The following is a 23,408-nucleotide window of genomic DNA, read 5'->3' as shown; positions in this document are numbered from 1 at the left end:
GGTTTCCCTGAAGGTGGAGGCATGAGTGTACCAAATAAAACACAAGAATATTCCCAATTTAAGTATCATAATAAACACCACCGGGAGGATACAGGTAGGAGGTAGAGCATTTGCTTAGTATGTGCAAGGTCCTGGTTTGATGCTCAGTATTGGGAAAATAACAACAAAACAAAAACAATAAGCAGAATGGAGTCACTGCTGAATTCTATCAGACATTTAAAGAAGAACTAATACCAACTCTCCTTAAACTGTTCCACAAAATAGAAAGGGAAGGAACACTGCCTAACTCATTCTATGAAGCCAATATTACTCTCATCCCAAAACCAGACAAAGACACCTCAAAAAAGGAGAATTATAGGCCAATTTCCTTAATGAACATTCATGCGAAAATCATTAATAAAATAATGGCAAACCGAATTCAACAACACATCAGAAATATCATTCACCATGACCAAGTCGGCTTCATCCCACAGGTGAAGGGATGGTTCAACATACAAAAATCAATAAATGTAATACAGCATGTCAATAAAAGAAAAGACAAAAACCACTTGATCATCTCAATAGATGCAGAAAAAGCCTGTGATAAGATCCAACACCATTTCATGATAAAAGCTCTAAGAAAACTAGGACTAGAAGGAATGTACCTCAACATTGTAAATGCTATTTATGACAAACATAAAGCCAACATAATACTTAACAATGAAAAACTGAAACCATTCCCTCTAAAATCAGGAACGAGACAAGGATGCCCACTATCCCCACTCCTACTCAACATAGTACTGGAATTCCTAACCAGAGCAATTAGGCAAGAAGAAGAAATTAAAGGAATACAAATAGGTAAAGAAACTGTCAAAATATCCTTATTTGCAGATGATATGAGCCTATACCTTAAAGACCAAAAAAACTCTACCCAAAAACTCTTAGACACCATAAAAGCTACAGCAAGGTGGCAGGATACAAAATCAACCTACAAAACCATTAGCTTTTCTATACAGCAACAATGAACAAACTGAGAAGGAATATATGAAAACAATTCCATTCACAATAGCCTCAAAAAAATCAAATGCCTAGGAGTAAATTTTTAAAAAGATGTGAGTGACCTCTACAAGGAGAATTACAAATTCATGAAGAAAGAGATCGAGGAAGACTACAGAAGATGGAAGGATCTCCTGTGCTCATGGATCGGTAGAACCAACATAGTAAAAATGGCTATACTACTGAAAGCAATCTACATGTTTGATGCAGTTCCCATCAAAATCCCAATGACTTTCATCACAGAGACTGAAAAATCTTCTCTAAAGTTCATTTGGAAACACAAGAGACTGTGAATAGCCAAGGCAATATTCAGCAAAAAAAGCAATGCTGGAGATATCACAATACCCAACTTCAAACTATATTACAAATCAATAGCAGTGAAAACAGCATGGTACTGGCAGAAAAACAGACATGAAGACCAATGGAACAGAATAGAAGATCCAGATATGAATCCACACAACTATACCCACCTCATTTTTGACAAAGGTGCCAAAAACATATGATGGAGAAAAGACAGCCTCTTCAACAAATGTTGCTGGGAAAAGTGGTTATTCATCTGCAAGAAACTGTTACTAGATCCATGTCTATCACCCTGTACTAGTATCAACTCAAAGTGGATCAAGGACCAAAATATCAGACCTGAAACTCTGAAGTTAGTACAGGAAGGAGCAGGAAACACTCTGGAACTAATAGGTATAGGCAAGGACTTCCTCAATACAACCCCAGCAGCCCAGCAACTAAGAGAAAAGATGGGACTTCATAAAATTAAAAACTTCTGCACAACAAAAGAAATGGTCTCTAAACTGAAGAGACCACCCACAGAGTGGGAGAAAATATTTGCCAGCTACACATCAGACAAAGGACTGATAACCAGAATATACAGGGAACTTAAGAAACTAAACTCTCCTAAAATCAATGAACCAATTAAAAATGGGCAACTGAACTTAATAGAACTTTCTCAAAACAAGAAATTCAAATGGCCAAAAAGCACATGAAAAAATGCTCACCATCTCTAGCCATAAAGGAAATGCAAATTAAAACCACACTAAGATTCCACCTCACCCCTGTTAGAATAGCCATCATCAAAAACACCACCAACAACATGTGTTGGCGAGGATGTGGGGGAAAAGGAACCCTCATACATTGCTGGTGGGAATGCAAGCTGGTACAACCACTCTGGAAAAAAAATTGGAGACTTCTTAAAAGTCTAAACATAGACCTGCCATATGATCCAGCAATCCCACTCCTGAGGATATACCCAAAAGAATGTAACACAGGTTACTCCAGGGGCACCTGCACACCCATGTTTATTGCAACACTATTCACAATAGCTAAGTTATGGAAATAACCAAGATGCCTTACTATTGATGAATGGATCAGGAAAATGTAATACTGTACACAGTGGAATTTTACTCAACCATGAAGAAGAATGAAATCTTATCATTTGCAGGTAAATGGATAGAATTCGAGAACATTATTCTGAGCGAGGTCAGCCAAGCTCCGAAGACCAAAAATCGTATGTTCTCCCTGATATGTGGACTTTAGATCTAGGGCAAATGCAGCAATGTGGTTGGACTGGGACCACATGACAAAGGGACAGCACATATGGGTGATATAGAAATAGGTAGAAAACCCAAAAACTGAAGCATTTGATGTCTCCACTCCAGAGGAGCTAATACAGAAATCTTAAAGCAACACAGGTTATCATGAGAAGGGGATCAGTGATCAGTTTAAAGATCAGTTAGAGTGAATTAACATGGATCATAACATGTGTACAAGAAAGCAATGCTAGGAATATTTCTGTATAGCTATCCTTAACTCAACTACCAAAAACACTTTGTCTTCCTTATTATGCTTGTCTCTTTTCTTCAACAAAACTAGTGATAAAGGCAGAACAGGACCTGCCTGTAACTGAGGGTGGAAGGGAGGAGAAGGTGGGAGAGAGGGTCAGGGGGGAGAACTGACCCAAACAATGTATGCACATGTGAATAAATGAATAAAAAAAACAGAAATGAAGCTCTCCAAAATTGATTTGTTTCTTCCTAGAATTAAATGACTTCTTGTCCCCAGCTGGCCTAGGTCAGGCTGTTTATATATGTGGTTTCTGCATAACTCAAAGTGGCCCAGTTTATACAATAAGTGATAGAACTGCACTGCCCAGTCTTTGTACAGCTTTTCTCTTTTGAGTTTGGAAGAAGGGGAAAATGAAGAAAATCTCAATGTCTAGTGCTTTGCTCTTCTCCTTTGCAAATCATGAGGAGTTTTGAGTTCTTGGAAGTTCCACATTGTAGTTTTCCCACCATGCCCACTGTCTAAATGCACAAAGTAAATTTCCCTTCTGCCATTCCCAGCCCTCTACAGTCACAACTTTGATGTAACGGTGTCTTCTTTCATCTAAAATATACAAGGTGACATATTCCCTGCTAAACTAATCTTCCCTTGGATACAAGGACAAAGACCACTTCATAGGCCCACACCTCACTGCCCTGCCTTCTCCTGGGAGTTACCGCTTCTTTGAAGGCCCATTGATTGGCCACAACACACCTGCTTTCCTCTGGTCCCTGGAGAGCTCAATGGTGGGAATTTCAGTTCCATTGAACGAGGGTCTCCTGACAGAACTCAGAACACCAGCAGCTGCCCTGCTACTCACTCTTTGATGGTGACAGGCTCGCCTTTATCTGCCTCTCGCCTCAGGTTTTTCACCAAGGTGTTTCCATACTGTTCAATGATGGGGAACATCTGAGCACAAAACACAACACCACCTGTACTTCAGTGTGGAGATTAAAGTCCCAGAAAGACAAGACATCCCCAATCATGACACAAGAAGTGAGATTGTATGATGAATTTTTATAATGGGTCTTCTGCATACAAAGATGAGAGACCATTCTTACAAAGCCTCTTGGAAAAGGAACATGAACATAGTTTCTATCTTACCCCAGATTCATTCTTTAAAATTTCCCATGGAAAATCCTCTTATTTTATTACCTCCTTGAGTTTTCCACCAGTGAAGGTTGGAGACAGCAATGTTCGCATTCTCTTCCATACTTCATCCTTACTGAAAGTGAGTGCTTTACTCATGAATCCCAGTGGACCAGAATCCTAGAAACAAAGAAAAGTAGAATTTGTTTTACAAAGGTTGTGGAGCTATTCACAGTTGTAGGAAGTTTGCAAAACAGACATTGCTTATTTAAACAGTAGTCAGTGACTTTCTACTAGGAGCACATTATATGATCCATAAATATTGACCAAAATTGCCTTCCTTCTTGTTAGGGTGGGGGAGATACATGGCTGCCTGGTGTGGTTTGAAGCCAATATATTCCATTCTTGACTTGGATGCAAAAATGCAAATCCCTTTTGTGCTGGGGAAACTTTTAGATGGAGGAATAGAGGGAAGAAGTCCTAGTGCATCCTCCAAGGCTTACAAAGTAGAAATGGATTGGTGGCAGGTAGGGTATGGCCTTGGAAAACTTTTGCCTCAGGCCACGTCTATATGTTCATGTATCTGAAGCATGATCAATTTGAAAAAGGACAGCCTTGATGTGATGATTTTTAAAAAATCATAGTTAACTCTTTAAAAATTAGGGATTTATTTGTCATTCTGAAGGTATAATGGAGTTATGTGGAAATACTTTTACTCTAATACTTTATGCATGGACACAAAGAAAAGAAAGATAATTGCATTTCTCTGTTAGAAACTCTCTTTCATCTTCCATAGCTATATTTTGTTCTAAAATGGAGTCATCCAACCCTCCATTATGAAAGAACCTCAGAAGAATAGAAAAAGAGGGGAACTCCCTTCACATGACAAAGAGCACCTGTGAATAAAGCCTTCCGCTAAAATCACACTTATTGGGAAAGGCTGAAAATTTCCCCTTAAGACCAGCAACAATTCAAAAAAATCTGCTCTCACTACTCACATTCAACACCATTCTGTTTGTCCTTGGTAGTGCAAAAAGGCAAAATGAAATAGGAGGTATACAGATAGCACAGGAATATACAGAATCATCCCTACTTTCAGGTAATATCATTGTGCACACAGAACATCTCAAATCATATGCAAAAGAAATACTAATAGTAAGTGAGCTCAGCAGAGTTGTGAAACACAAAGTCAACAACAAATTCAATCCCATTTGTAGAGAGCAACAATATTTAGAAAATACTATTTACAAATACACCAAAACTAAATACTTTAAGGGTAAATCTAAAACACTTGTAGCTTTCCTAGACTGAAAGTCATGGATTTTTGGCCAAAGCAATTGAATAAAACTTCAAGAAATGGTGGCTGTGTTGAAGGATTGGAAGCCAACATAGTAATGATGAGATTTTTCTCCATATTTATCTGTATTTTTGTTTCATTTTTAATCAAAATCTCGCCTAGAGTTTTCTAGACATAGACAAGTTATTCTGAATTTGGATAGAAGAAAGGGCCAAAATGTCTAAAAGAATTGTGCAAAGAAATGAAGTGGGGAGAATCAGTCTACATAAAGTTAAGACTCACTATAGAGGGACAATAGTGAAAAAAAAAATGTGGTGTGGTAAACAGGAAACATACAATGGCCAACAGCAAAAGTTGTAGAGAATGAGAAACAGACTCCCCAAAATGGGCCTGACTAGTTTTTGACAATAGTGTAAGAAGAATCCATGGAGGGAACATTCAGGAGAGTTGGGAAAATCTTGATCAGACCTGACACAAAAAGCACAATATGTAAAAGGAAGAGTGGATGAACCCTGTAAACTATGCTTGGTGACTCTGGAAGACTTGCAAGAGGGCATTTCATGGTGAAGGACAGTTCTGTTTCTTGACTGTGTTGGTTTTTAAATCTAGACATGTGATAAAATTTGCACAGAGATACAAACACACAAACAAGGACATGAAAAACTGAAGAACACTGAGTCAGATCTGTGGGTTGTATCCACTTTTTATCATGGTAAGGGGAGTATGTTACACTTAAGCTTATGCAAGATATTCCCATTAAGATGAACATCATGAAGAGTACATAGAGGTTCCATGAACGTGGTTTTGTCAAGTTACTGTGAATCCATTATTATTTCAAAATAAAAACATAATAAATAATTTTAACAGAAAAGTTTAACATTTCAAAAAAGGGATGCCTACCGGCCTGTTTGTGAAGACAGAATAGCATTCTTTCACAAGCACTGATTTGATCATCTCTGGGTCTGTGATAACTAACATAGGCTGTCGACCTTCATAATACCTGTGAGGGGAAAACACAGCTAATTACACCACTTTAACAGAGTCAATTCTTCAGCTGAACTCACACCCTGGGATCCAGACATTGATTCTGATGTTACATAAACCATCTCTCTATTTGTACATACACAGCAATATTAGGTGAGTTCAATTATGGAATCTGATCACAGAAGCCACTTCATCAAAAAAAAGGCTGAAGTGGCTCAAGCAGGGAAGAAAATTGAAAGAAAAAATAGCTCTTCAGAGACATCATGGTAAGAAACAACATGTGACCTTCATTAAATCTAGGCGATTCATACACAAGTTGCATTTGCCACTCTCCTGAATTTTTGTATGTTTAAAATATTTTAATATATGGCCTGGATATATAGCTTAGTGGTAGACTGATCACCTAGAAGACACAATGCTCTGAGTTTGATCCTCTGCACTGCAAAATAAATAAAATATTTCAATGTCAAAAAATAAACACATCAGTGAATAGTTACAGACAAGCTAAGGAGTGCTCACAAGTAACAATGTTGCAAGGAGCAGTTACACGTGGGTCTTAGAATTGCAGTAGTGCATGATCTTGCTATTGGATCTCATGGTCTTTATTGGCCATGTCAACCCAGCAGATCCTCCTGCCAGCTCTGTGGTTTCCAAGGACTGATGAGGGAAGATGAAGAGGTAGGAAGGGGCAAAGCCTCCTCCCACCTGGTTGCAGTGCACAAGCACAGTGATGATGCCTCTTCCAAGGCTCTCATTAAACCTCCAACAACTGAAAGGGAATGACAGGTCCCCTTTAGTCAGGTGAAACTACAAAACCACTAAATGAAAGAGAAACATCATGATTTAAAAATCACCTACATCTCTTCTTCAAAATTGGTAGAATGAGTTAGACAAGAAAATATACACATATTACAAAACCTTGCCTTGAAGATCTGGGGAAATGGCTCAAATAGCATCTACCTAGCAAGCTCATGGATCTTAGTTTAAACCACAACTCTTCCAAAAAAAAAGTTTTGGCTTGAATTAAAAACAAACAAAACAAAGGAAAAAATGCTACCTTTAAAGAGAAGTTTTAGAACTCAATGTAGATTATTTCTTGATACACTTAATTATGTTCTCATAGCCCTTCTTTCAAAAGCACATGTTTAAATCAGTATAAAGGAGTCTGGGCTTTTAACTAAAAGGGAATCAATGTGGGAAGGAGATGCTATCAGGCCTTAATGAGCACATATTCAAAGTGTCTGAAATAAGGCATTTTATTGCAATTTAAAAGGACTTGTGGAGGGGAAAATGGAGAGGAAGGGAATAGCAAGATACGGGACAGAAACTGAGGCTAGAATGTGGGCCATCAAAACCCAGAGAAGAGTCTAAACCAACCTAATTTAGACTGTAGACCTAGACACCAAGTAACATGTGGAACCCTTGTTTGGACAGGGCTACAAATCTTTACAATGGAAACCCACATCACAGGAGCTCAGCTGGCAGTGACCTCGTGGAACCTCATCTTAACAAGTCTTCCCCATGGAAGATTCCAGAATACTCACCCCCACATTTCCCCATACTTTTTGTGGCATTCCAAATCAAATTTCCAAACACCCTGAGGCAAGAAACAAAATTGAAAATCCATTATTGTTTTAAGTACACCAAACCCTGTTTAATTGGGTCACAAACTAAGATTCCGTGAAATCAGACTAACTATGCCACACTGACAGAGGGAAATCCTTATTCCGGGACATAAAAGGGAAAGGACAGAAGTATTTGACTAAGAGTCACTCTTGAATTTTCTGAATAATGCCCATTTTGAAGGAAATTTCCTCATCTACGAATATTTAGTAACTGTGGTGTTTTTGTTGTATCTGTGTTATCTCTAAAATCCTGCATATCTGAACTATTCTGTGCAGGAACACATGAGGAATGTGAACCTTTAATCTCCTTGTTCAACATCCTTTTAACTTCCCTCATGATTTTTCTCTAGAGTTTGGTGGAATTGGAAGTTACAGACAGGAAGGATCTCTCTCTTTTATTTATTTACACAAATAAGAGATTTGTGTAAATGTCAGGGATGTTGTTGGGTGTTAAGAGTGATAGGTTAGAGAAGATGAAGTGTACTTGCTATCCAGTGCACTTGCTCAAAATGGAAAGAGATGGGGAGATGCCATCTCTATACATAAGTCACAGAAAAGTAAATAGCTACTGTCAGACTCATCTCTGACTTCTGAAAGCAAATCTCCTTGAGATTAAGTTACACTTGTACAGTTATCAATACAAAAGGAGGACTAAGGATAGTAGATCTTGGGGGAGTATTTACAAAAATGTTCATCTGGGAATGATGAAAAGGAAATGAATTGCTTTTTACAAATGGAAAAAAAACAGTATGAAATTTTAGGATCAAAGAGGTAGCCTAGAGCCTTCAGGAAAGGAAATCCGACCAGAGAGGAGCCCACACACATGAGCACTGCTGCTGGCCTTCAGTCTAGTCCCTGGAAAAATATCACACAGGTTAACCACAAAAGTTCAGCCCAAACTCAAGGCACAAATTATATTCCATTTACTGCTTAAATTTTAATGATTTCATCAAATTGTCCATTTTCTTGTGATTTTATGCAAGTTATTTTGCCTTTGTTTAGAAAAACTAAATGTATTACTGGTTAAATATCTGAGGTATTTATACAACCATCCTTATGTGTCCTATACCCCAAAACCCATACTTAAATTTAATATAGGGTTCTCTCTTGGAAGGAAAAAGAGTAAAGCAGAATGCTCTTGTTCTATTTCTCAAATACCAAAAGGGGTCACAGGTGACAAAGCTGGGATAGATCCATGCAAATAATCATAAGTGAATTCAGGAGTTCTTAAAATAATTCAATATGTTCAAATTCCCCCCAAGGTAAACATGTGAGATTCCTTACAAACTGATATTTCAAAGGCATTTATCAGGAAGGGAGATGCTTGTGAGCTCTGGTACAAAAGAGAATGTCTGAATCTGGTGCACACCGTTTGGTGAGGTGCTACTGGGGAAACCTTTCCTGCTTTTCTCAAATACTCACTAAGTACAACTGAACCTGCCTGGAATCCTCACAAGGCAGAAAGAAAACACTCTTCATATTCACCACTTCTGAGCAGCATGTTCTGAACAAGTGTTGATGAAATATTTGAGTTGCTCCATTAAAGCAAACCTAAGCCTAAAAAAAGTTCACAAGAAAGCCCCAGGGAATACTAGCCACACTCTGGCTGGTGCCCACATATAATTTCTGAAAGCCTGGACCCTCAAACCTTCCTCTCAAGGAGAATTTTTACTGATGGAACTGAGCTGGTGTTTGCAACCGTAAGAAACAAAAGGGGGCACTCAAACACCACTCACGTTACGGTAGGACAGAAGATTTCCCAGAAAGGGCACAGGTTTTGGCCCAGGAATTCCCAGCTTCTTAAAAAGTCCTTGTGAATAGGTTCCATATCTGTAAAGTGAAAAAGAAAGCCAAGTCTTAAGTATTGTTGCTTTACTCATATTGGGGACTTGCTAATCAGTGACTCAGAACTAAACATTAAAGCTTGGAAGGTAACATGTAGGTGATAAGTTAACTGCAGAAAGTCAAAGAGCAATAATTACATTTGCTCACTATTTCCTTTCCCACCTCTACCAACACTCCTAAATTCACAATGATGAGAAAAAGAATCTTAAATGTTTATGCTCCAATAAGAGAATGAATGTTTGATAAGTGTCCCTAACTTCAGTGTCTCTAAGAGATTCAAATTGGAATATTTTCTGGGCAATTAATTTGATTTTTTTAGTTTAGGAAATTGACTTTCTCTGACGTGATATGGTCATTGTAGGTAGAAAGGGTAAATTTTTATTCTTTTGCTCCAGTAGCAGGATTCTGATTAATATCATCTATTCAATGACATGGGGTCAGGAGAACCTATGGTGACATTAATTGTTACAGTTTGTTTAGAGGATTTCCTGTAAGCAATGCACAAATTTAGGATCAAGCCCTTTTTAAATCTGCCTTTTCAGAACAACCTGGGCACAGTCACATTGTTTTTATTTTCATAGAATGAAAACTATGTCAAGAATTCAGAGAAATTCAAATACTCTTCAGAGACATCAAAACCTCCATTGTCAGATAAGATGCTTGTCTCATAATAACACTGTGCAGAGAAATAATTACTAAGTTTTCATTTCCAGGCACTCCTTTCCTCCTGGAATCTGGACCTCTAATTGTTGATAGTTACCTGGTACACAGTGCCAGTCACACTCATATTGATGGAGATGGTCAGTCACAAACCACTTAGCTTACTGCCTCTGTGCATCAACTGTAAAATTGATCTGAGTTTAATCTCCCTGGTCAAGGCTGCCTGAAAATCACTCTTTTTTGTGTCATATTCAGATTCTCACACCTTGGGTCCTGAATCCTAAAACCTTCCCCCTCCATTGTGACTGACAGTGTCAGACTAAGGGAAAGAAGGCAAAGTGAGGTAAGAGGCTACCATTTAAATTTGCTGATATTGGTCTCACAAGGTTGGCCCCTTACTGGACAATTGGGAAAATATGACTGAAATGCCATAGTATGTTAAATGGTTCAATGTACCACAAGAATGTCTTCAACTACAAGAGAGGAGGCCCTCCAAATTCAGGTACCTCCCTATCAGAAGCAATATATGCATTATTCCACACGAAATGAGCCATATAATGTCCCAGAGAGTTGAATGAATACCTTCTTTCTTCTTCTTTAGTGGTGAGCCTTTAAAAATTAAGCCAATATTCTACACAAATCTCATAAAATGTTATGACACCAAAAAATTTCACAAAAGGACTTGTGTTTCCAACATCTACTGGGGCATCTCAGCAAGCCCAGCTGGGGAGTGAGTTCCCTCCCACTTATCCCAACTGATTTCTGCCATAGAAAATTCATTATTCATAGAAGAATAACTCTATATATTGCAGAGTGGTAAAACTGACATTTAAGAGGAAATGGTATTTCCAGGAGGTCACAAAAAAATGGGGAACTGTGGACTGTAATCCAATTATGAAGTATGGGGTGCACTGTGGATCCTAATAAACCAAGAATAAAGCTGGGTGGGGCAGGAGGAGGAAACACACATATCAACAGGGGACAATCCTTCTAGAAGACTCCTGTAGCAGACAGAACAAAGAAAGCAAAATTAATGAGACAAAAACGCAAGCAAAGTGCCTGCCCTTAATATTCCCAAAGCTTTGGAAGGGGTGAGTTTTCCACTGCACTTGGTGACCTTCCACACACAGGAAGAGGGGCTGGGGTACGCACTGAAGTAATCTGTATAATACGATCAATGGGAACATAAGTGTTTATATCAACTTCCACTCCAATATCTCTTTCAATCTCCCAAACATCTAAGGGAAATATGGCTCCTGATTAGCACCGCAACTCTAGAGATACAGAGAGGTTACTCACAGATAGAGGACTACACAGGTGGTAGCCAGGAGCACCCAGGTTTCCACTGAGAAATTCGGGATCAGGTCCATGGCCAAGTTCCCTCAGGAATTCTCTCCTCTGAGTTTCTCTTCCAGCTGAGCGTCCTGCCCTATGCAAAGCTGTGATTGCTAAGCAACCAATTCTGTTCCCAGCTGTGATTCACTGAGACCAGCCTGCATCATTTATGGGCTGGGAAAGGAGGCAGGTCTAGTGCTGCAGCCAATAGTAGGGCCACTGTACAAAACCTGGACTTGGAATCAGATACCTCTCCACCTGGGCAGTTGGCAAAGATTCATTCAAACCTCTTCTTTGATTTCATGTTCTGTAAGTAATCATCAAACATAAGTCAGTGTTGTTGTAAAGTCAAAGTTTTTATTTGTATTGGAAACTCAACTGAAGTCATTGTCATTAAATTTCCTCTAATTTTCCCCTATTTGCGTGGTTGTTTTTATTGTAAAATACATAAACTCTGTTCAAACAAGCTACACCTACAGATATGTACCTGTGCAGGTTCCTCTTCCTACAATGATCATGTGCCCCTTACAAAGGCCACATTGATATGCAAAACTAAGAATAGGTAAAAAATAAAATCAATCTGCTAGAGCCATTCCTCACAAATCTCCTCCAACAAATAAAATTACTTCCTCCCTTGGCCAACTTCCATACTCCCAGCATTTTATTGCCTTGTCTGTTCTCTGTCACCACTGATGTTTCATGCATGTTTCCCTCACCAGATTGTGAGTTCATCACAGGATTGCATGGGTATTATGTACTGCTAAGTGCCTAGTCCAGAATACTTTAAAGTGCAGAATACTTTATCCAGAATGGGTATCCTGAATACTTGGATGAGTTGAGTTGAGAGACATTGCCTGGCCCCTGCATTTCCTTTCTTGTAACTCCATGAAGATCACTCCATCTTCCTGGATAGTTACTATAACAACAGGAATTGCCTGTGCTGGACACCCATAACTAAAACTTCAGACTGGTCTACCAGGATCTCATGGATAAATGGCACCTGCAAGAGAAACCAGACATGGATGACACAGAGAAGATGATTGTACCAAGCAATATTTGAGCATTCCTTCAAAGGAGTGTGCCACAGACAGCAAATTAGACAGATCCTTGACCTAAGAATGGCCCCATCTCTTTAGAGCACTGCACAGGTGAGGTCATTAGGTGTGAAAGGAGAGAAAATGTGGAGCAACCTGCATGGCCAGGTGGGTCCCTAATACATTGTCCACCAATGACATCACAGATGTCATTGCAGCTGTACACACAGAACCCAGGACTTCAAAAACATGGTTCCAGCCTTTTCATTAGGCCTGTTGAGGTTGGAGTATATGGCTTTGTCTTTTGGATAAATAGGTGATCACGGAAATGGGTGAAGTGGAGACCTCGCAAGCTGGTAAAGAGGAGCTCTGTAGGAGCATTCTTGTCACCTGTGAGACCCAACCCACTCCTGATGGGAGAGACCCAAAGACTGAGGGTTTTGAAATCACACAGTTCATTATCACCACTCTCACCCATGTTTTTTGTATGGTTAGCCTGCTGACTTGAGGAACACAAGACAAAAACCCCTACAAGTTCTTAAGCTTCAGCAGAAACAGAGGATACTTAACTAGTGGTAGTGGATGAAATTTTCTCTTTATCTTTCTACTGCATCAGCCCTTGGCAGAATAGGAAGGTGGTGCATCATCTACAGTTGCAGGAGACAGGTGCTCTCTCCATGTTTAAACAGTCATGTTCACCTCTACTTTTTGATTTCCTTTGAGGTCAATTTTATGGGAAATCATAAACACTCAGTCTGTGTTATCAGTAAGACCAGGGGTTGCTCATTCTTATCAGAACTCTTTCCACACAACTTCTATTACAGTTCTCTCTACCACTGCTGATGGTTCACATGCATATTTACCTTGCCAGATTGTGAGGTTATAAAGGAACTAATCTGGATTTGTTTCTCGTCATGTTCCTAGTCCCTAATAGAGTAGGCACTGGTTGAGGTGAGTTGGGAAAGATCCAAGGGGGCCCCTGCATGTCCTTTAACTTTGAGTCCTTGCCGGCCACCAGCCACTCCTTCTTCCTGGATTGTCTGTATGACAAGAGGAATTTCCTGTGAGTCAGCTAATATCACTTTATGCTGATTCACTGTCATCCTGTGCAGCAGTGGTGGTTACAAGAGACCAGGACTGGATGACATGGAACTAATGGATATACCCAACAGTATTGGGGCAGCCCCTAGAGGAGTATGCCACTGGATATCCGATTTGATCCAATATCAAATCCTTGAGCAACAAATGTCCCCATCTCTCTAGAAAGCTGTAGGTCACATGTCTACAGCTGTGCAAGGATAGAACACAGCAACCCACATGGGCAGAGGGAAATCAAATACCAAACCAAGAATGACATGGCAGATGTCTCCACTGGTAATAATACACCATCAAGGACTCCACATGACAGCTCCAGCTTCTATTTTGTGGCAGTGGAGGGCAGAGCAGATAGGTTCTGAGCTTTTGGTGATTTTGTGATTACTGAAATGAGTGAAGAAGAGTCCATGGAATGTGGTCAAATGACTCCAGGAATTGTTGTCTTCATCACCTGTGAACCCACCCACAGTCCTGATAGGAGAGACCTCAAGACAGAGTGCTTATAAATGAGACAGGTTCATTATCACAATTTTGAAAATTCCTCTCTTGATTGTGTTCACCAAGAGTCAACAACACCTGATATTCCCTGACTGGGGCTACAATGAAAAATAGTGAGACTCAATTCTGCAAGAGCAAATGTGGTTGAGATTCTGGTTCTGAACTCTGTGGCTACTCCTTGTGTAGCTTTCCATAGGTCTTTCTAAATTAAGGACCCACCTCAGCTCACCAGGGAACAAGTCATGAAGATACAAAGCATAGTGATGAGCAAGATTCCCTCTCTATGTCCCCAAGTGTACAGGTTCACAGAATGCATCCAAAAAAGGTAAGACAGAATGTCAGCTCATTGTAACCATTAGCCCACATAAACCCAATCCTTTCTGATTTTATTTTGGTCAACAACCCACGATGGAAACTTATCATCCTCCAAAACATGTACTTTCTAAAAACATATTATAACTAGGACTGTCTGATCTATCACCTAGCCTACACATCATGTGTCCTGGTCAGTGTTATTGGAATTTATAACCTATCACTCACCTACTAATCACTTTTCCAGGCCAGTATGATTGGAATCTTTGCTAAAACTGAAAGTTACTCATTGTATTGGCCTAACATGAAGCCAGCACCAAGTCCTAACCAATGTAAATCATCTTGATCTCTAAGGAGAAGAGAAGAAACATTCTCTGTGCCAGTCTATTCCACAGAAGTGACATCATCTAACAGAAAGAGTGTTACAAGCCAAAGGTTGTGTTGAACGTGTGAATAAAGACACCACATGGTGGGCACTAGCTATGGACCTTCAAAGTACAGCTCTCAGTGTTTAAGGTACAAAGATGACTAAGACTCAGACATTACTTGGTTGAAGATGGACACAAATAAACAGAGAACTACAGTACAACAATCACACAGGTATAAGTGTCCTTATCCACATTGAATGTCTGGGCTTCTTTCTCAGTGCTCTCAGCAAAGCTTCAAAGTATAATCTCAACTAACCTTCAAAAGCATTAGACTCAGATAGCAGGAAAAGTGGACAGGTTTTCCTGGGTCTCAGTGATGTGTGGATCACATGTGACTGATATTTCTGTTATTTTATACTGTTAGCCTAAGTATTACCTCCATGGAAGCCTTTCCAGAGTACTACTATTTGAGGAAATTGCTCTCAGTGTGGGGGAGGCAGACAAAAACTGGAATCATTTGAGCATTAGATTCAAATTTCACATCTGTGATTTTGACTGTGCAAAACCTTTAAGTAGTTATAAAGTGTGTAACTCGGCTATGAAGTACACATCACTCTCCACAGTGCATACCTTATCTGACTTTTTTGGGGGGTTAGCACTACTGGGATTGAACAAAGAGCTTCATGCTTTCTAGACAGGTTCTAGAGCTTGATAATTTGGAGAAGCATATTATGTCTGGATTTCTCTGCTGCAGAGAGGAATAGCCAGTTATTTGGGCCTCATATTGGGGTGTTAAAGAGAGAGGCAGGTCCATGAATGCTCTCTCTCAGGTTTGAGGAGGCTGTGCCTTCCTCACTACCATTGTGCACTGGTTCCTCTGTAAGCCTGCTGTGTTCAGGTTATGTGTCAAGCCCTGATTATGAGAGAGTCAGAATCCTTGTCCTCATGTAATTTAACTTTTCAGATGGGAAAAAGATAATAAACACATACAGGCTAAATAAATATTAAGTTGCAAATGGGAATAGTGCTATGCAGTAAAAGAACCCTTCACTGAAATTCCCAGCGATATTTGACACAGTTGACCCATTTTTTTCTTCCCTCAAATCTCTCCTTTGAAAGACAGAAGACTTGAGAATCAACTGAATTTGAAGGATGGAAAGCATGAGGCCTTGGCCACGACTGTACCAGTTTCCTCCTCTGTCTGTAAGGAAATTGATCAGAATGGAACTAAGAGGACCAAGAGTCCCCATATCCTAACCAGAAGAACCTTCAGGAAGACTTGGCTCTCTCTGCCTCTTCTTTCATGGTTGAATAATATTGCATTGCAGGCACATGTCACATTTTGTCTATTCTTTCTTTCATGATGGACATTTTGGTTGTTTCCTTCTTTTGTAAAATACACAAAAAAGTCTGTAAGGAAAGAAACAAGTGACCAAAAACTACATGACATGCCGAAGACAAATAACAAAATTGCAGTAGTGACTCAATTCCCTGTCAGAAATTACTTGATATGTAAATGGAATGAACTCAGTGGCCAAAAGATAGATTGGCACAATGGGTAAAAACAAATAGAAACCCACTATGTTCATTCTACAATAGCCTCACTTTAGATCTAAGGACACATATAGGTTGAAAGTAAAATGATGGGAAAATCTCTATGCAAATAATAACTGAAGCTAGAAGAAACACTTATATTTAAAACCATTTGGCCAAAGGAAGGTGCATTTACTCTGAATTTCCCTTACTGGCATTTTGAACTACCTCTTCCAGGTCCTGTGTCCTACAATTCCACGGAATAAGTCCAGTGCTTCCAAGGTTGCCAACTTTGAGTAAAGGGAATGAAGGCAGGAGTGGCGACTGCTACCAAGAGCCAACTAGATTATGTTGCAACTAATAAATGATGACACATATCTGATATTTCCTTACATAGCTGACTCACTGGCATAATCCTGTTTAAATATTAAACAAAGACCTCAAATCCCCACAAAAGTCTTATGCATTTCAGGTTCTGATCACCCTACTCCAGGTAAATTGAGAATAGAATTTATAATTCACCCAAGGAACACAACATTTGAAACAATTACAATGCTTCTAAAAATCAAGATTTTTTGGACACTTTCTTCCAAAGAAAATACAGTAAAATAGAAGCCCAAAACCAAGTTCTTTAATTTCACCAGTAATGACAAATACCTCATGTTTTTACTTAGCACTGTCTTCCTGATCTCATTCTTTTTGAATATTAAACCATGACCTCGGTTAACACATAAATCTTAGGAAGTTCATTCTAAAACTGCCTCATTCAGACAGGTTGAGAGTATGAAATTGGCTTGCTCCTGGTAGATTTTCTTAATGACAATTATTCTTATCCTTAAATGCAAGGTGGGAGGGAGAGGGGAGAGATAAAGGAAGGAAAGAAGGAAGGGAGGGAGAGAGAGAAAGGGGATGAAGAAAGGAAGGAGGAAACTGGCTGAAACAAAAAAAAGCAAATAAAATTAAACCACCCACACATCATATGAATGAATTTTCTTGAATCATGGTGTTTTAGAGAGAGAAACAATACAGGTCTTAAACATCTATAATATCTATGTTCCTGATACAGCATTTCATACAGAAATCTCTATTGTGAATAAACACCCCACCTTTTAATCACTTTTCAACTACAACTGAAACTCATATCTCCTCTTGTTGAGACAAGAAAGTACATTATGCAATTTTGTGTGACTATGATTTTTGCCCTCTAGTTGAAGTCTTGTTATCTGGAGTGAACATTTATAAAGAGACTGCTGAGTCATGTGCTGGGCTGGTCCCATGATCTTTGTAGTATAAGGCCGGATGAGCTAGAGTTTTGGGTCTAGATGCCAAATCAACTGTGGGTCACAGGCCAGGATTGGTCTGTATGTGCTCCTTTTAGAGGGAAACACAAGATCATAAGCACCCATTTTATAAATTAGTCAAATGAGGCTGAATTACATTAAATCATCTGTAGACTGGTCACAGTGCAAGGACACTGACTTGCTGGATCTCCAAAGAACAGAGAGAAATAATGTCCCTAGAGTCCACAGAAAGCCCAGGGTCCACTTGGGCTACAATCTTAACTCCACCCTTTCTTGTCCCTTGAATCAGGCCTGTCTTATACCTTCTTATGCATTTGTATCTTCAAAAAATCAAAATCCCAGAAAATTTAGCACTTCATTGTAAGTGGAACAGCTATTCAAAATGAAAATAAGTAATGATGGTCAAGATATAGACAGTTGCTATCCTCACACATTACTATTGAGAACATAAAATGGTGCCACTACTTTGGGAAGCAGTCTGGTAGTTACTCAGGAAATTAGGCATACTGTAGCCATATAACCTATGTAAGAGAATTAAGAACAATTATGCAAACAAACACAGGTACTCACATGTCCATAACACTACAACTCACAATATGCAAAAGTTGCAAGAACCCAAATGTGTTGATACACAGATGAGTGTATAGATAAACTTTGGCACATACACGTAATTGAGAATTACTCAGCTACAACAGGGATGAAATATTGACACATGCTACAACATGGTTGAACTGTAAAACATCATGGTAAGTTAAACAAGATAGACACAAAAGTCTACATAGTGTATGATCTCATTTAAATGAAGATTTCTGAAAGAACACACCAATGCTAGAATTAGTACAAGGAAAGAAATAATAAAGGTCAAGGCAGACATATATGAAATGGAAACTAAAACACACACACACAAAGAATCAATGAAACTCTGAGTTGGTTCTTTGAAAATATAAATAAGGTTGTCATACACTTAGAAAAACTAACCAAAAGCAAGAGAAAAGACCAAAATTAATAAAATTATAAAACAAAAAGGAGACAAACACATTTCAATTAAATCCACACAATCTTTAGGGGATATTTTGAAAACTTACATTCCAGTAAACTGGAGAATCTAGAAGAAATGTATAAATTTCTAGACACTTATGGCCTACCACATATAAACAGATCTATAATTAATATTGTGATTAAAACAGTGAAAACAGCCTTCTAATGAGAAAAGTCCAAGAACTGACCAATTCATGGCTGGATGTGATCGGATCTTTAAAGAAGAATTCACAACAATGTTCCTCAAATCAGTGTATACAAGAGAAAGGAAAGGAGTCATACTATGAAGCCAGTATAACTTGGATACCAAAAATGGGAAAACCACACAGACAAAAAGAAAATTATGGGCAAATGGAGGAAGACACTAGAAGATGGAAAGAACTCCCATGTTCATACATCAGCAGAATTAATATTAAATTGGCAATCTTACTGAAAGCTAGCTAAAGATTTGGCAAAATCACCATGAAAGTCCCAGTGACTTTCCTCCCAGAAATAGAAACCACAATCCTAAAATTCATATGGAAATACACAAGACCACCCAAAAGCAAAAAAAGACTGAGGAAAACAACAATGTTGGAGGTATCACGATACCTGACTTCAAATTATGCTGCAGAGCCATAGTAAGAAAAAAAAAGCATGTTACTGCTAAAAAATACAAACAAAAAGAGAATAGAACACCCATAATCAACCTCATGAAACTACAGACATCTGAATTTCAAAAAATTTTTCAAATCATGTTTTTAGAGAAAAAGATTTCTTATTCAACAAATGTTTTTGGGAAAACTGGTTATCTGTATGTAGAAGACTGAAACCAGATTCCTATATCACACTGCCAAAATACTGATTCAAAATGGATCAAAAACCTTAATTTAAGACTTAAAACTTTGAAATTATTAGAGGAAAACATCGGGCCCACCTTTCAAAATGTAGACATAGGGAACAACATTTCGAATAGGATTCCTATGGCTCTGGAAATCAAAGCAAGGACTGACAAATGGGAATGCATCAAATTGAAAATCTTCTGAACAGCACATGAAACAATTACCAGAGTGAAGGGACAGAATGAGAGAAAATCTTTGCTAGCTATTTGTCTGATAAAGGATTAATGTCTAGGATATATAAGAGCTCAAAAATTAAAAACCAAAAGAAGAGGAATCCAAACAATAAATGGGCCAATGTACTTCTCAAAAGAAATTTTATGATGTTGGGTGGGAATATCAATTAGTGTATTCACTATGTAAACTAATATGGAGGTTCCTCAGAAAATAAAAAATAGGAATATTATATGAATCACCTGTACCACTCCTGGGAATACTCCCGGAAGTATGCTTTACTTTAATACATTAATACTTTAATTACTCCCAAGTAATTAAGGTCAGCATACAATAGGATACCTGTAGAACCATGTTTATTCTAGCACTGTTTGCAATAGTCAAGTTATGTAATCAGTCTAGGTTCCTAAAAACAGATGAATGGATAAAGAAATTATTATACATCTTCACAAGTATTGTGACTTTTGGATGAACATGAAAATATGAGCATTTCCATAGAGGTTTGATTCCCAAAGAAAATCAGGATGGCTTGGGTTTAGGTGATTTAATTGTCAATAGTTATAAGAACATACACTAACTTATTTTTTGGAATCAATTCTATTGCTTGTCTCATTGAAAACACAGAAAGGGAGACCAAAGTCATCAATACATTTACTACCTTTATGATTTTCATCCCCTTTATCTCTGGTGAGATGAGATGTGTTGGTTCTGAAAGATCTCATGTCTTTGTTGCTATTCGAGCTTTCTGTCACTTCTTTCTTATTAACATATTTGAAGGGCTCCATTTTTCCTTAGATGCCAAAGGAATGACACATGCCCTCCACCATCTCAGCACATTCCTGTGTCTCTCACTCTACCTGGGACAACTCCCAGGCAAGTCTCTTATATGCAAAGAGACTTACAACTGGCACAATACCAACACAAGACGTCATCTGTTAATGCATGGATAAATAGATGCATTTTTTAAATTAGCATTTACCTGGGTAAGTATTGATTTTAGCTGATATGTCTTGTTGAAAGCCTTCACACAAAGAAAACAAACTGTGATAGTAGACATTTCAGCCTAATACACATGATCCTATTAGAGGTAGGCAAGATGCTTGTGAATGGATATATTTTACCTGTCAGGTATTCACCAATGCCTAGCCAGTGTCCACTAGTCCTAAAAAATTGCAAGTTAAAAGGGTAGAAAGGGTTGGTGTGGCATGTGATCAGCAAACAAGAGGCTTTCCAACAACACTGAATGAGTCATTTATTCATTGCACCCAGAATGTGAACTGAAAGGAGATCAAAGCAGGCGTAAAAAAGATTTTGTTTGAGCTACCAATGTGGACAGGAACCCTGACTTCTCCAAGTTCAGGTAACCCACCGTCCATATCTTTTTATAGAAAGGCTGACAGTGAGGAAGGATAAAGAAAAACTGATGAACATAAGCACAGCTTAGGTGTCTTCAATTTCTGTTGAGTTTTGAGAACTTTGAGGGTTTTTTAAATCATGCATTCCTATAACAATAAGGCTAAGAATACACAGAAGATGGGTCTAAGTTTTGACAATGAAATTGTGTGATTTCTGAATATTCACCTGGGGAATTCCTTCCATCAGGATTGTGGGGATCTCATAGGTGACAGAGACAGCTATTCCAGGACTTTCCTCACCAGCTTCCAAGGCTTCTTCTTCAGCCATTGGTCATCATCTTTCATCAAAAAGCCAGATCAAATCTGCTTTGACCTCTGCTGCCCTTAGGAAAAGCTGGAACCATCTTTCTGGAGTCCTGCATCCTGTGCATGCTGCAGGTACTGACCTCTGCTGTGTCACTGGTGATCATGGTGCTTGGGCTGTTGTTCTATCATTCTATTCATTCACACCCATTGTTCCAGATATGCATTGTTTCAGGGAAATAGTGCCATTTTTATGAAGAATCTGTCTAACTTGTTGTCTATGGCACATCGCTCTGAATGGGTGCCATAAGAACTGCATGAATCGATACAGCTCAGTGCAGACATCAATCTGGTCATCCAGGTTCAGTCTGTCCTTGAGGGGCCATTGGCCACATAGTGCAAGTATGTCAGCCTGAATTTGCAGTGATGGTAGTGAGGCATAGAAAGTTTCTCTTGCTATAGTAACACTACAGGAAGATGGAATGATCAGCAAGGACCCTAATAAAAGGACATGTAAAGAAAAGCCCAGGAACCTCTCCCAAGTCCATCTGCCTGAATGCTTCTGTGCTTGGGACTTGGGACATAATGGTGGTTAATACTCAGATTGTTCCTTGATAATATCACCATCTGTGAAGTGAAATATGCATGGAAACCATCAATGTGGTAGAAAGTATAGAGGAAAATAAATAATAGCAGTGATGAGGATAGAAGTTGTCCAGAGGTGGAAGTCATTTTATCTGTTGAAGGAATGGTGGTGAGGAAAAACCTAAATGAAATTGTTCTTGCCTTATCTGGGTCCTGAAGGATGATCATTCATCTTGTAGGGCACAAAAGGCACTCCAAGTACAAGAATATATATGGTAAATATCAGGAGTTGTAGCTTGTTAGAATGGATTTCACATTTCATTTTTTGAGATGAGAGCAACCATGGAGACCAGTAAAAGTTAGAGAAAATTTAATACAAATGACTTCAGTTAAGTTTCTCTTGAGAACAAATGATGTTTGGTCTTACTGATAACACTGACTGAGCTTTTGATTCCACACAGAATGTGAACTGAATGGAGGTCAAACAGACACGAGCATGGTTCTATACTAACTGTCAAGGAGGAGAGGGTCCCTGTCTCCTCCAACACCAGGTGATGCACAGCCTGTACGATTCTCCAAGAGGCTTACAGAGAGAAAGGGTAAAGAAAAAGCAATGTCCACAAGCACAACTTAAGTGTTTTCTGTTTCCATTGAGACTTAAGTACTTTGAGGGGTACTTTGTCATGTGTTCCTCAAATTGTGAAGCTAAATATGGTGAGAATGAACTTGTACGATTTCTAAACTTTCTCCCGTAAGGATTCCATTAGAGAGGCTCACAGGTGACAGAGACACTTATTACAGAACTCCCCTGACCAGCTTCCAAAGCCTCTTCTTCAGCCATTTGAGAAGTCACCCATTCATCAAAAAGTCAGAACTCCTCTTCTCTAATGTCTGCTGTACCAAGGAAAAACTGAAACCATCTTTTTGGAGTCCTAACTTCTATGCGTGCTGCCTACAATGACATCTCTCATATCACTTGTGGCCAAGGTGTTGGGTCCACCTATGAGGGTTCCTATCTTTCTCTCCGCTTCTTACACACACATTGATTTCAGACATGCCATGTTCCAGAGGGATAGGTCCATTTTCAGTTAAGAATCCGTTTAATCTGCTGTCTACGGTATATCCATTTGTATGGCTGTACAAATACTGCTTGGTTCAGCCACAACTCTGTGTCATCTATTTCTGGTCTCTTCTGTAGGCATCATTACTCCACAGAATTCTGATGGATCAGCCT

The 23,408-nt window shown here is 38.9% G+C and overlaps 2 pseudogenes; one reads left to right on the top strand and one right to left on the bottom strand.

Moving 5' to 3' along the window:
- LOC141423992 (cytochrome P450 3A11-like) overlaps nucleotides 1-11,834 on the bottom strand; it is a 33,713-nt pseudogene extending 21,879 nt beyond the window's left edge.
- Nucleotides 1-23,408, top strand: part of LOC109675872 (cytochrome P450 3A4-like) — a 149,135-nt pseudogene that overhangs the window by 75,761 nt on the left and 49,966 nt on the right.

The sequence above is a fragment of the Castor canadensis genome, chromosome 6 (assembly GCF_047511655.1).
Source record: "Castor canadensis chromosome 6, mCasCan1.hap1v2, whole genome shotgun sequence".
In the NCBI taxonomy this organism is placed as follows: domain Eukaryota; kingdom Metazoa; phylum Chordata; class Mammalia; order Rodentia; family Castoridae; genus Castor; species Castor canadensis.
This window is presented reverse-complemented; position numbering and strand designations above follow the sequence as displayed.